Here is a 15,840-nt window from a genome sequence, read left to right as displayed (position 1 = left end):
CAATGAAGAAGCAAAATACTGGTTTTTGCCTTGGCCAGTACATCAAAGGAAGCACTGATAAGTAGCTTTCATTTCTTAGGGTCAGAGTTAGCCCTTTGCATAGAGATTAACCAGCAAGAAATTGAACAATTTCATATGATTAAAGTCAGTCTCTAGAACTCGACCTTGTTTTTTTATTAATGTTTATTACTGGTGTCCTTCAAATAGTTTGATACTGTTTGATACTATTAGAGATTATATGGAAAAGTTGAATTTTTGTCTCTAGTAACATGTCCATAAGACATGTCCTACCAAGTTCTACCACACCTTGCTTTTGCTTATTGTTGCTGTGATTGTTTTCCTTCAAATTTCTATCTTTTAGGCCCACGCTCAAAAATTACTCCTGTGAAGCCTTTCCCATTGCCCTCGACTGCTCCAGCTCTTAGCCAGACTTACGGCTTTATGTTCCTCTCCCAAGGCCCTTTGTTTTTATTTAGTGTGGTGACTAGCACATCCTGCCTTATGTTAGTTACTTGTCTCTCTATCTCTCCCTTGGGTTGTAAATTACTTTGAGCACTGTTTGGTTATAGATGACTGTAACAAATTACTCTAAAACTTAGTGACATGCAGTGAGCATTTGTAGTGTTCACCATCAGGCAGTTGGACAGGACACAGTGGACTCCAGTTCCTCTCCAGGTGGGCCTCTTCATGTGGTCTTTCCTCATGAGCTAATTTGGGCTTCCTCACAACATGGTGGCTAGGTTCAAACCATGAGAGTTCCAAGACAGAGAGCCAGGTGCAGGTCTGGGCACCTTTTGTACTTTAGCCTGGAAAGTCACGTAGTATCACTTCCACTGCATTCTATTTGTTGAGTAGTATCATTATGAATATGCTTAACATTTGGAGGAGCCAGTGAACCTGTTTTGCTAGAGGGTGAAAGCACAACCCAACCCATCAGGTCCTTAGAAACTGGAACATACAGGTTTTAAAAATACTCATACAGTTACATAGTTACAGTTTCTTGCTTAGTGATTGTTATGGGTTGAATTGTGCCACTCACCCCGTCTTGGAAATGTCCTTTCAGGTCTTTATTTAATTTTTAAATTGAGCTATTTGTCTTTTTGTTGAGTTGTAAGAGGATTTTTTTGTTTTGTTTTTTAAAATACATATTCTTGTCTGGTATATAATTTATAAATATTTTCTCCCATTCTGTAGGGTGTTTTCACTTTCTTGGTAATGTCAGTTGATGCACAAACTTTAAAATTTTTATAAAGATCAATTTATGTATTTTTTTTTTGTTTGTGCTTTTGGTGTCAAATTTAAGAATCTATTGCCAAGTCTGAAGCCATAAAAATTTACCCCTATGTTTTCTTCTAACAGTTTTATAGATTTCGCTCATATATAGATCATTGATCAATTTTGAGTTACATTTTGTATACAGAGTGATGTAGGGGTTCAATCAGTTGAACATAGATGTTTGGGTTTGTTTCTGAACTCTTAAATTCTATTTCCTTGGTCTACTTGTCCATCCTTATATCAGTACAACACTGTCTAGATTACTGTTTCTTTTTAGTTCGTTTTGAAATTGGGAAGTGTGAGTCTTCTAGTTTTTTTTTTCTTCTTAATGTTAGGGCCCTTTAGAATTTGCCAATTAGAGGATAGGCATTTTCATTTCTGCAAAAAATGCCATTGAAATTTTGATAGGGATTGCATTGAATTTGTAGATCATTTTACAAGTACAGTGATACCTCGGTTTTCGAACATAATCCATTCCTGAAGACCATTCGAGTTCTGAAACGTTTGAAAACCGAGGCGTGGTTTCCCCATAGAAAGTAAAGCAAAATGGATTAATCCATTCCAGACCTTTAAAATCAACCCCTAAAACTGCAAATGTAGCATGAATTTTACTATCTAATGATACCATAGATCCATAAAATTTACGGTGTTCATAAATTGAAATTTTCGTCAACAGAGATGTTTGCAAACCAAGGTACCACTATTGCCATCTTAATAATATTCAGTCTTGAAATGTATGAGCACAGGATGTCTTTCCATTTATTGAAGTCTTTAACTTCTTTCAGCAGTTTTAGTTTCGTAGTTTCCATGTAAAGTATTTTGCCTCCTTGATTAGATTCATTTGTAGGTATTTTATTCTTCTGGATTCTATTGTAAATGGGAGTGTTTTCTTAATTTCATTTTTGGATTGTTCATTGCTAGTATATAGAAATATAACCAGTTTGTGTATTAACCTTTAACCCTGCAACTTTTCTGAATTTGTTTTATTAGCTTTAGGGTTTTTTTTTTTTAAATTCTTTGGGATTTTCTATAAATAGAACCATATCATCTGCAAATAGAGATAGTTGTACTTCTTTATTACCAGTTTAGGTGCCTTTTATTTATTTTTCTTGCTATTTGCTCTGGCTGGAATTTCCAGTAAAATGTTGAATAATAGTGGTGAAAACAAGCATCATTGTCTTTTTCCTGATCTTAAGGAGATAGTTTTAAGTCTTTCACCATTGGGTATGATGGTAACTGTGGGTTTTCCATAAACACCCTTTATCATGTTAAGTAAGTTTCCTTCTATTCCTGATTTGCTCAGTGTTTTTATATTGAATGTGTGTTGGATTTTATCATATGCTTTTTCTGCGTGTTAATTTACAACAATCTCAGATTAATACCAAATTAATTTCAGTAGTATAAAAAATTTTGTTCCTATTTAGTTTTATTCTTTCCTCTTTCTTTGTGTGTGTGTGTATATTATACATACACACGTATGATACACATGTATGTGTACACATGTATGTGTGCATGTGTATGGATTTGGGTATAGATATATATATACACACATACACATACATGCCTACATACATATACATGCATTGTGTGTGTGTGTGTGTGTGTGTATAAAATCTACTTCAGTTTAATTAAAGAGTTAATAAAGCAAAAAAGAATAAGAAAGCCAGGATCCAAAAGGACAGACAGACCCTAGGGACATAATACTAATTCTGAAAGAGGCAGAGAAAAGGTTGAAAAGCTTTGCAGCTCTTTGAAAGTCTTTAGAGATGAAAAACTGGAGGCCAGAATTACTGGTTGTTCTGAGTACATTCCACACCCTTTGGTGTGAATCTAAAGGTTAAAAACTGTAAGTAAAGAAGAACTATAGGTAGACCAAAGCTAAACCATTATAGTCCCTGAACATGGATTTAGGTGAACTCTGACTGCTGGTTTCACTGCCCACTTGCCAGAAGCAAATATGAATCTTTTGAAGGAAGCTACCATCATCCTAGGCATCAGATTGTTTCTACAATGTCTAACAATCCATAAATCATAACTAATAACACCAGGAGAGAAAATGAAGAACTGTTAATCAAGAAAAACAACAGATAATTGATCCTGATCCACAGAGGACTCAGATAATTGAGTAATCAGACACATTTAAAAGTAGCTACATAAACAGCTATATACGATGTCAGAGGGGTAGTAGATTGGAGGAGGGCGTTACCACTTTGGTAGGGGTGTGAATGTCTAACTATTACATTGTTTTATACACCTGACAGTAAAAAAAAAAAAGTGGTCTAATACAGCCTAAGAACCCAAATCTGCACTAAGCTTTGTCGGGAGATTAAATATATATTTACCACACACAAAAATAAATATATATATATATATATATATATATATATATATATATAGACACACACACACACGCACATACTGTCTTTATATATGTACTGTTATTTTTCAAGTATACGCAAAACTACTGTAATAAGTAAAATACAGAAAATTGTTTAAAAATAGCTACATAATACGTTCAAAGAAATAAAAGATAACATTAAGAATTTTAGCAAAAAATTGTAATTTCTAGAACTGAAAATTGTGCTAACCAAAATTAAATACTTAATAGGTAGGTATATTAGCTTACTAGGGCTACCATAACAACAAACTACAGACTGGGTGGTTCAAACAATAAAAATGTATTTGTTCACAGTTATGGAGGATGAGAAATCTAATATCAAGGTACCAGCAGGGTTGGATTCTCCTGAGGCCTCTCTCCTTGTCCTGTAGATACTGTCTTCTCTGTGGTATATGGTCGTCACTATATGGTATATGTGTGTGTCTGTATCCTAATGTCTTATAAAGACACCAGTCATATTTGATTAGAGCCCATCCCAATTACGTCATTTGCAAACAGTAACCTTTTTGCAGACCCTATCTCTAAATACAGTCACATTCAGAGGTACGAGGGGTTAGGACTTCACCATAAAAATTTGGTAGAAACATAAATCCATGCATATAAATGGTTAACAGTAGTTTAGACTAAATTGAGGAAGTAATAAGTCAGCTGAAAGATAGATATGAGGAAAGTCAAACTGAAGCACTGAAATACAAAACGTTAGAAAATATCACAGGACAATAGACATGGAGATGAGTTAAAATATAATGTATGCATAATAAGAAATAACTTTTTGCCCCCCTTTCTTCTGTGCCCCCCACACTCCAGTTCAAGCCGTTGTTTCTCAGTCTAGTTGTGTAGGACACAGCTCCCTGACCGATGCTGGTATTATGAGCCTTGCCCTCCCCTGGCTGAGGCAGTCGGTCGGCAATCGTCTGTTGGCTGCTCACAGCAGCTCATGGCAGCTCTCGCTGGCTGCCGGCCGCTCACGCTGGCCACTGGCCACTCATGGCAGCACACGGTAGTCCACAGCAGCACACAGCAGCTCATGATGGCTGCTGGCCACTCACGCTGGCCACCGGCCGCTCATGATGGCACACAGTAGCCCACGGCAGCACACAGCAGTCTGTGGCAGCACACAGCAGCAGCCCACAGCAGCAGCCCACAGCAGCTCACCTGGCAGCCCAGCTCAGGGAGAGTTGTTGTTCACAATCTTAGCGATAGAGGGCGCAGCTCCCTGACCCATGTGGGAACTGAACCGGCGATCTTGGCGTTAGGAGCACGGTGCTCCAACCACCTGAGCCACCGGGCTAGCCTAAAAATAACTTTTAATATGCTAATATGAAGACATTCTATGGTAAATAAAAAATTGAGAAACTCTCACCAGCAGACTTGCACTGAAGGAAATACTAAAGAGCATTCTTCACCTAGAAGAGAAATTATCCCAGAGAGTAGCTTAGAAATGGTTAACAGAGTAAACAGGAATAAAAGTGTCAAATGTGGTGGTTAAGTTTAAATTAATACATACCATTTAAAATAATGTAATGTCTAGAGTGGATATATAGTCACCTGTGTTTGTATAACTTTCAAATTAATGACAACACTAGCACATGTATCAGGAGGAAGTAAATGAAATTCCAATGCTTTTAGTTCCTGGAATTGTTGAGGAAAAGGTGAAAGTACTAATTTTTATTACACTTTGATATGCTAAAGATCTATCTATGTTGTAATTTCTAAGATAGCCAGTAAAAGAAAAATAAAAGTATACAATTTTCAAGATGAGGAAGAGGAAATAGTAAAAATAATTTTAAATAACCACATAGAAATGCCTGGAGTTGTAAAATATAATAAAAGTCCAGTAGAGGGGCTTAACATTAGATTTGATTAGGCAGAAGAAATAACCGTTGAACTTGGAGACAGGTCAGTTGAGATTATCCAGTATAAAGAAAAGAAAGAAAAAAGAATGGAGAAAAATGAGCAGAAACTCAGAGATCTGTGGGACACCATCAACCATACCAACATAAACTAATGTGATTCCCAGAAGGGGAGTAAAGAGAGAGAATGGGGAAGAAAGAATACTGAAAGGGATAATAGCCTAAAATTCCCAAATTTGATGAAAAACAGTAACCAACTCGTCCAAGAAACCCAATGGACACTAAATAGGAAAACTTAAAGATATCCTCACCTAGACGTATCACAGTAAAATTGCTAAAAGACCAAGAGGACATCTTAAAAGCACCAAGAGAAAGCCATTCATTGTGTTCTGGGCATCCTCAATAAGAATAAGAGGGTGGCTGGTTAGCTCAGTTAGTTAGAGCGCATTGCTACTAATAACAAGGTTGCCGGTTCGATCCCCGCATGGGCCACTTTGAGGTGTGCCCTCCTAAACAAAAAAAAATAAAAGCTGATCTCTTACTAGAAATCATAGAAGCCAGAAGGCACTGGGATGCCATATTCAAAATGATGAAATAAAAAGACATAAACAGCCACATTTTACATTGTTTCATTTCTGTGAAATGTCCAGAATAGGCAAATCCATTGAAACAGAAAAGAGATTGATTACTGGTTTGCAGAGAATGAGGATGTGGGCAAGAATAGGGAGTTACTACTAATGGGTACAGGGTTCTTTCAGGGATTATGAAAATATTATAGAATTAGATCATGTTGATAGGCACATAATTTTGTGAATATACTAAAAACCTCAATTGCAGATTTTAAAGTGAATTTTATGGTATGTGATTTATATTTCAATTTTTTTTAAAAGAGAAATTAAGATATTCTCAGATAAACAAAAATTGGGAGAATTTGTCATAAGCAGACATATCCTACAAGAAATATGAAAGGGAGTCCTTCATGCAGAAATGCAATGACACTAGATAGTAACTCTTGTCTACATGAATTAAATTTCACAGGAAAAGGTAATTATATAGATAAATATAAAAGAGAGCAAAAATTTGTTTCTGTGTGATTTCAGAAACAAATGCATAAAGCTGTAAATACAAATCTGAGTATAAGTGCATACAATGTATAATGATGTAATCTGAATGACAGTAAAAGAGGGGAGGGAATAGAGCCAGTAGGAGCAAAGGTTTTAATATTACTGAAATTCATTTTGTATTCACTGAATGAGATTGTTGTAAGTTAATATGTTAATTGTAATCCCCAAGGGAAACACTAAGAAAACAATTCATAACAAAGGAATTAAAATGGTAACTAGGCAATGTCTATTTAATAGAAAATAAGGCTGTCATGGAGGAATAGAGGGATAAAAAAGATGTAAGACATGTGGAAAACAAATAGTAAAATGGCAGGTGTAAATCTTACCCAATCTGTAATTACATTAAGTATAAATGGACTAAGCATTCTGTTCAAAAGATAGAGATTAGAAGAAAGGATTAAAAAATATACAGATGTACTTTCTACAAGAGACACATTTTAGTTTCAAAGATAGTAAATTGAAAGTAAAAGGATGGAACAAAATAGACCAGGCAAATAGTAAACAAAAGAGAGGTAGAGTGGCTATACTAAGATCAGACAAAGTAGACTTTCAGATAATCATTACTAAAGACAAGGAAGGACATTATATAATGGCAAGAGGGTTTATTTACAAGGAAAACATACTGGAGACATATATGAACCTAACAACACAGACCCAAAAATACATAAAACACAAAATAACATACTGAAAGATGAAATAGACAATTCAACAATAATAGTTGGAGATTTCAAAATTTCATTTTCAATAATGGATAGAACAAGTAGAAATAAGATCAACAAAGAAATAGAAGACTTGAACAACACTATGATCCAACTAAACCTAACATCTATAGAACACCCCACCCAACAACAGGCTATATATTCTTCTTAAGTGTACATGGCACATTCTCAATGATACACCATGTGTCAGGCTATAAAACAACTCAGTAAATTTAGAATAATTAAAGTCATACAAAATATGTTCTCAAACCACAATGGAATGAAATTAGAAATTAATAAGAGGAAAATTTAGGAAATTCACAGATGTATGGAAATTAAACAATACTCCTAAATAATCAAGGGGTCAAAGAAGAAATCAAAAGGGAAATAAACTATTTTGAAATAGATAAAGACAAAGACACAACATACCACAACCTTTGGATGTAGGTAAAGCAATGCTTAGAGAAAAATTTATACTTGTTAACACCTATATTCTTTTTTAAAAAAAGATCTTAAAGCAACCAAACTTCCACCTTGAGAAGCTAGAAAAAGAAGAGCAAACTAAACTCAAAGCAAGGAGAAGGGAAATAATAGAGCATAAATAAATGAAATGGAGAATTGAAAAATAGAGAAAAACCAGTGAAACCAGAAGTTGCTGACTTGAAAAGATTAACAAAATTGATAAAACTTTTAACTAGATTACTACAAACAGAAAAATTTGATTACTAAAATAAGGACTGAACAAGGAGACATCACTACTCATACTACAGAAATAAAAAAAGCATTATAAGAAAGTACTATGAACAGCTACATGTCAAGAAATTAGATTACCTAAATGAAATGGACAAACTCCAAGAAAGACACAAACTACTGAAACTTATACCAAACATTTAAGGGATAATTAACACCAATCTTTCACAAACTCTTCCCAAAAATAAGAAAGGAGGGAACACTTATCAATTCGTACTCTGAGACCAATACTACCCTGATACTAAAGCTAAATAAAAATATCAACCAGAAAGTTGCAGAAGGCATCCATACTGGAAATGAAGAAGTAAAATTTGTTTCTAGATGACATTATATATAGAAAACCCTAAAAAATACACACACGTGCGCGCATGCACGCTAATAAGCAAGTTTAGCAAGATTGAGGATACAAGATTAATATACAGTAATCAGTTGTATTTCTGTATACTAGCAATGATCCAAAAGTGAAATTAAAACAATTTCATTCACAAGAGCATTAAAGAATAAAATGTGTAGGAAAAAATTAACAAAAGAAGTGCAAGACATTACTGAAAACTGCAAACTATTGTTGAAAGAAATGAAGATCTAAATGAAAGATATCCCATGTTCATGGATTAGAACACTTAATATGGTTAAGATGGCAGTACTCCCCAAAATTAATCTACAGATTCAGTAAAATCCATTATCGAAAGTAACATTCTTTTTTTTACAGGTATGGACAAGTTGATTTTTAAATATATATGGAAATACAAAAAAGTCCAAAATAGGCAAAAACAATTTTGAAAAAGAAGAACAAAGTTAAAGGACTCAGACTTTCTGAATTCAAAACTTACTACAAAGCCAGATTAGCAAGACAGCCCAGTACTGACATAGAGGTAGACTTAGAGATCAGTGGAGTAGAATTGAGAGTCCAAAAATAAACCTGTGTGCCTGTGGTAAATTGTTTTTCTACAAGGGTGACATTCAGGAGTCGAAAGAATAGTCTTTTCAAGAAATGGTGCAGGAACTACTGTATATTCACATGCAAAAGAATAAATTTGGATCTTTGCTTCCCACAACATAAATTAACTCCAAATGGATGAGAGACCTAAATAAATGTAGGAACTAAAACTAAAATTCTAGATGATAAGATGTTGTAAATATTTGTAACCATGTATTAGACAGCAGTTTATTAGATATAAATGACACCGAAAGAAAAAGCAAGTAAAACAAATAAATTGGACTTCATCAAAATTAAAATCTTTTGTGCTTCAAAGGGCACTTATCAAGAAAGTGAAAAGACAGCCGATGGAATGGGACAAATCATTCATCTAATATATCTGATCTAATTTCCAGAATATAAAAAGAACTCTTTAACAACTCAACAAAGAGATAACCCATTTTTAATATGGGCAAACATTTGAATAGACATTTCTCCAAAGAGCTTATACAAATAGACAAGAAAAGCACATCAAAAGAGCTTAATATCATTAGATATTAGGGAAATGGAAAAATCACGAGATACCTGCCACTTAACACCAAAACAAAATAAAATAAAGTCATTACACTAAAGAAGGGTATAGACCAATATTTCTCATGAACATAGATGCAAAAATTCTTCCAAAAAAATGCAAAGAAAATTTAATAATGCATATAAAAAATTATACACTATGACTGTACTGAGGTGAACACTTGCCCTCCAAATTCATGTCCACCTGTAAATGTGACCTTACTTGGAAATAGGGCTTCTGTAGATGCAATCGAGTTAAGATGAGGTGAGAGTATTAGGGTCGGCCCTAATCCAATGACTGCTGTTCTTACAAGAAGAGGGAGATTTAGTCAGTCATAGGGTGAAGGCCATGTGAAGAAGCAGAGACACTGACACACGGGAGAGAAAGTTCTGTGAAAGTGCAGGCATTGATTGGAGTGATGCGTCTACAAGCCAAGAAACACCAAGGATTGTCAGTAACCACCGGAAGCTAGAAGAGGCAAGGAAGGAAGTTATTTTGTGGATATTTACAAACTGTAAAGTTTAAATGCACAGGCAAAAAACACACTACTGAAGAAGAACAAAGTCAGGGAACTGGTGTTACTCAATTTAAAGTTTCTATAAAGCTACAGTAATCCAGATGGGGTGGTATTGGCAAAAGAATAGACATGTCAGTGCAACATATTAGAGATTCCAGAAATAGATGTATACAAAACCGAGTTTAGTGATTGATAAAGGAGCATAGGCACTTTAGTGGAAAAAAGATAGTCTCTTAACAAACGGTGTTGGAATAAGTGGACATAATACATGCAAAAAAAAAAAGAATCTATACACAGACCTTTCAAAAAATTGACTGGAAATGTATTGCAAACTTAAATTTAAATGCAAAACTATAAAACTTCTAGAAGATAGCATAGGAGAAAATCTAGGTGACCTTGGGTTTGTTGATGACTTTTTAGATACAAAAAAGCGTTATCTATGACAGAAAGAATTGGTAAACTGGATTTAATTAAACACTTCTGCTCTGTGAAAGACACTAAGAATGAAAAGAAGCTACAGAGTGGGAGAAAATATTTACAAAACATATCTGATAAAGGACTGTCATCCAAAATATACAAAGAACTCTTAAAACTTAAGAAAACGAGCAATCTGATTAAAAGATGGGGAAAAGACTTGAACAGACATCCCCTAAAGAAAATATACAGATCACAAATAAGCATATGAAAAGGTACCAAATATAACATTAGGGTGTTTCAAATTAAAACAATAATGAGATAACCACTACATACCTGTTAGAATGGCCAAAATCCAAACACTGACAACACCAAATGTTGGTGAGGATGTGGAACAGCAGGAACTCGCACTCATTGCTGGTGGGAATGCAAAATAGTACAGTCACTGTTCGAACAGTTTGGCAGTTTCTTACAAAACTAAATATACTCTTGCCATAAGATCCAGCAGTTGCACTCCTTAATATTTACCCAAAGGAGTTAAAAACATGTTCATACAAAAACATGCACAAAAATGTATATAGTGGCTTTATCCATAGTTGCCAAAACCTGGGGACAACCAAGACGTCCTTCAGTAGGTGAAGGGAAAAATAAACTGATACATCCAGACAATGGAATTTTATTCAGTGCTAAAAAGAAATGAGCTATCAAGTCATGAAAAGACATGGAGGAACCTTAAATGCATGTTAATAAGTAGAAGAAGCCAATCTGAAACAGCTATATACTATGATTCCAACTATATGACATTATGGAAAAGGCAAAACTATACACACAGTAAAAACATCAGTGGTTGCCAGGGTTTGGAGGGGGTGAGGAAGAGAAGGATAAATACTCATAGATGGAGCACAGGATTTTTAAGGCTGTAAATCTATTGTGTATGATACTGTAATGGTAGATACCTGTCATTATGCATTTGTCAAAGCTCATAGAATGTACAACACAAAGAGTGAACCCTAATATAAACTATGGACTTAAGTTAATAATGTGTCCATCAACTTTAATAATGTAACACCAATGTAATATGGTAAGAATAGGGAAAACTATGTGTGTAGGTTGGTGGGGACTCTGTACTGTCTCAGTTTTTTTGTAAGCTTAAAACTGATCTAAAACATAAAGTCTCTAAAACATACACACAATAAGATAACCACTTCACACACACAAAGATGGCTAAAATTAAAAAGATAATAGGGGCGGCCGGATGGCTCAGTTGGTTAGAGCGTGTTCTCTTAACAACAAGGTTGCCGGTTCAACTCCCACGTGGGATGGTGGGCTGCACCCCCTGCAACTAAGATTGAAAACGGTGACTAGATTTGGAGCTGAGTTGCGCCCTCCACAACTAGATTGAAGGATAATGACTTGGAGCTGATGGGTCCTGGGAAAAACCCCAATAAAGCCCTGGAAATACACACTGTTCCCCTTCCCTAATTAAAAAAAATCTTTTTTTTTTTTTAAAAGAACATAATGAAAGTGTTGTCAAGGATGTGGAGAAATTGGAACCCTTATACATTGCTGATGGATTGGAAAAGGGTGGGGTTACTTTGGAAAACAGTCTGGCAGTTCCTCAGGATGTTAAACATGGAGTTAACATATGACTCAGCCATTCTACTCCTAAGTCTATACCCAAAAGAATTGAAAACACGTGTCCACACGAAAACTTTCGCACACATGTTCATACCAGTATTATTTAGAATTGCCCAAAATAGAAAAATCCAAATGTTGGTGCACTGATAACTGGACAAACAAAATGTGATATAGCCTGCAATGGAATATTATTTGACAACACAAAGGAACGAAGGACTGATACATGATACAATATAGATGAACTGTGAAAATACTAAGTGAAATTATTTAGTCACAGAAGACCACATATGATTCTGTTTGTCCAGAATAGCCAATCCAAAGGAGGAGAAAATAACATTAATATGTTCCAGGAGTTTGAGGTGGAGGCAATAGGAAGTGACTGTTAATGGGTATGAGATTGCCTTTGGAGTGATGAATGTGTGCTAAAATTAGATGGTAGTGATAGTTGCGAAATTCTATAAATGGGGAAAACCTTTGAATTTTAAACCCCAAGATGGTAATAACTTTCATGGTTTAGCAAATTAGATCTCAAAAAAAAAAAAAAGAAAGAAAAGAAAAGCATCCCCGAACCCCTCCTAGCCTTTTAGGTACCTTTGTGGAATCAGCAAAATCTAAAAATGCTGCCGGGGGAAAAGAGATTCAAAAGCCGGGCTTCCGAGTATTTTCCTGGGCCCCCTATTCCTCTGATGCTGCCCAAATCTAAAGCTTTTAGCTAGATGCTTTTATATTTTGCTGGCTTTTCCGGTCGTCCTCAGTTGCAGGGTTTCTCAGAATTCTTGGTGCACCACCTGAAGCCTTGTAGGCAGCTGAAGCTTATCTAATCTATGGCTTTTTAAAATACCTCTGTTTAGATTTATATCAAGTCCAGCAGTTCTTATAATTTTTGGTCTAAGGAACACTTCGCATTCTTTAATATTATTTGAGTTTTTGTTTATATGATATATATCAATAATATATCAGAAGTTAAAATTTTAATGGTTTTTAAATGTACTTACAAGTAACAATAAGACAGGAAATAAGTGTTGGTGAAGATGTTGAGAAAAGGGAACCCTTGTGCACTTGTTGGTGGGAACATAAATTGATGCAGCCACTATGGAAAACAGTATGAAGTTTCCTCAAGAAATAAAAAAATAGAACCCCCAAGTGATTGAGCACTTCCACTTTTGGGTATTTATCCAAAGAAAATGAAAATACTAACTTGAAAAGATACATGTAACTCCCTGTCCATTGCAGCATTATTTACAGTAACCAAGATATGGAAATGACCTATGTGTCCATTGATGGATAAATGAATAAAGAAAATGTGGTAGGTGTGTGTGTGTATATACCAGGGGTGCCAAAAAAAAAATGTATACACATGACTTGTAGTCATCTTTTATTATCACTATATATTGAGTATTACCAGTTTAATAGTTTTTTCCTTTCTTAAAATATGTATACACCCTCTGTATATACCGTGTTTCCCCAAAAATAAGACCTAGCGGGACAGTCAGCTCTAATGTGTCTTTTGGAGCAAAAATTAATATGAGACCCGGTCTTATTTTACTATAATATAACCTGGTCTTATATTAATTTTTGCTCCAAAAGACACAGAGCTTCTTATCTGGCTACGTCTTATTTTTGGGGAAACACAGTATATGTATATGTATACGCATATGCGCGTACACACACACACACACACACACACACACACACACACACATCTCTCTCTCACTGGAATGTTAACTCAGGCATAAAAAAGACTGAGATCTTGCCATTTGCGATAACATGGATGGAACTTGAGGGCATTATATAAGTGAAATTAGTCAGACAAAGACAAATACTGTGTGATCTTTCTTACATATGTGGAATCTAAAAAACAAAAATCCGGGCGGCCCGGTGGCCCAGGCGGTTAGAGCTCCATGCTCCTAACTCCGAAGGCTGCTGGTTCGATTCCCACATGAGCCAGTGGGCGCTCAACCACAAGGTTGCTGGTTCAACTCCTCGAGTCCCGCAAGGGATGGTGGGCAGCGCACCTTGCAACTAAGATTGAACGCAGCACTTTGAGTTGAGCTGCCTCCCGAATGTCTCAGTTGGTTGGAGCGCGGCCTCTCAACCACAAGGTTGCTGGTTTGACTCCCACAAGGGATGGTGGGCTGTGCCCCCTGCAACTAGCAACGGCAACTGGACCTGGAGCTGAGCTGTGCCCTCCACAACTAAGACTGAAAGGACAACAACTTGAAGTTGAACGGCACCCCCCACAACTAAGATTGAAAGGACAACTTGACTTGGAAAAAAGGCCTGGAAGTACACACTGTTCCCCAATAAAGTCCTGTTCCCCTTCCCCAATAAAACAAAACAAAACAAAAAACACAAAAAACCAAGCTCATAGATACAGAGAACAGATTGGTGGTTGGTTTCCAGAGGCCAGCGATGCAGAGATGGGCGAAATGGGTGAAGGGGTTCAAAAGGAACAAACTTCCAATTATAAAATAAGTCATAAGGATGTAATGTGAAGATGGCAACTATGGTTAATACTGCATTGCATATTTGAAAGTTGCTAAGAGAGTAGATGTTAAAAGTTTTCATCACAGAAAAATTGTAACACTGTGGTGTGACACATTGTGATCATTTCACAACATACACAAATATTGAATGGATTATGTTGTACACCTGAAACTAATATAATGTCAATGATACCTCAATAAAAAAGTAAGAAAAATAACAAACTCAGTACATGTTAATAACATAAATAACATTTTTAATTAAAGATGAATACTTCCAAAATGTTTAGTGCGAAGAGTACCATTGTTTTATATTTTTGTAGCTGGCTTTAATGTTTGGGTTAGCAAAACACAAGTAAATATTCTACATTTAGTCTGTGGCGATGTCACACATTTACACTCTGGAAAATTTTACTGTACATTTGTGAGAGAATAAGAGTGAACACGGCAAATAATGTAGTAGTAGTATTATAAAAGTAGTGTTGACCTTGTGTGTCTCAGAGACTCCTGGGGGGGAAGGATGGAACCCCAGCGCACATATTGGGAACCACCGCTCTAGTCCATACCCTTCATCTCAGCTCCTAGGCCACATCTCCAGCTGCCTGCTTGGCCTCTCCACTTGGATGTCTCATGAGCCACTAAAACCTAACATGTGAGCCTGAGTACTAGTGTTTCCTTCCACTGGAATGTGAAAATCAAAACCAAACTATATTTTTGACTTAGCTTTATCCCTCATGATGAGTAATCACCAGATGTTGAAAGTTCATCTGTTATTTGGCCTGGGCTTTAAGAAGATTGAACTCAGTTCTGGTTAATTCACCCCCTGTTGGTGCCAGTGTTGCTCTGGCTGCGGCTGTGAATAATGACTCCATAGGGCCAAACTTGTTATTAGTGTTTGACCCTAGAGCAGGAAGGGAGTGGATCCAGGTCTTGCCTTTGGCATCAGAAGTAGCAGGCAGCTGTAGGATGTGTAAGAGTAGGGGCTCTTGCTGCTTTTTAGTTCCACTTTCACTTCCCTCCTAGCAGAATTGGGAAGAGATTGGGGTGCAGAGTTACCTTGAACAAGTGATTATTGTTTTGTTACTGTTCCAGACCTCAGCCTGCCCTTCCTGCACCCACAATTGCTGATGGCTTGCCTGGCCTTTTTTTCCCAATTTTTTTTTTTATATATACAACGTAAATTTTACCATCTTAACCAGTTTT

The 15,840-nt window shown here is 35.9% G+C and overlaps 1 protein-coding gene across 1 annotated transcript in view; it reads left to right on the top strand.

Moving 5' to 3' along the window:
- PIWIL2 (piwi like RNA-mediated gene silencing 2) overlaps positions 1 to 15,840 on the top strand; it is a 68,910-nt gene that overhangs the window by 42,719 nt on the left and 10,351 nt on the right. The gene's annotated exons all lie outside the window — the stretch shown is intronic.

Source organism: Rhinolophus ferrumequinum, chromosome 18, assembly GCF_004115265.2.
Source record: "Rhinolophus ferrumequinum isolate MPI-CBG mRhiFer1 chromosome 18, mRhiFer1_v1.p, whole genome shotgun sequence".
NCBI classification, from domain to species: domain Eukaryota; kingdom Metazoa; phylum Chordata; class Mammalia; order Chiroptera; family Rhinolophidae; genus Rhinolophus; species Rhinolophus ferrumequinum.
This window is presented reverse-complemented; position numbering and strand designations above follow the sequence as displayed.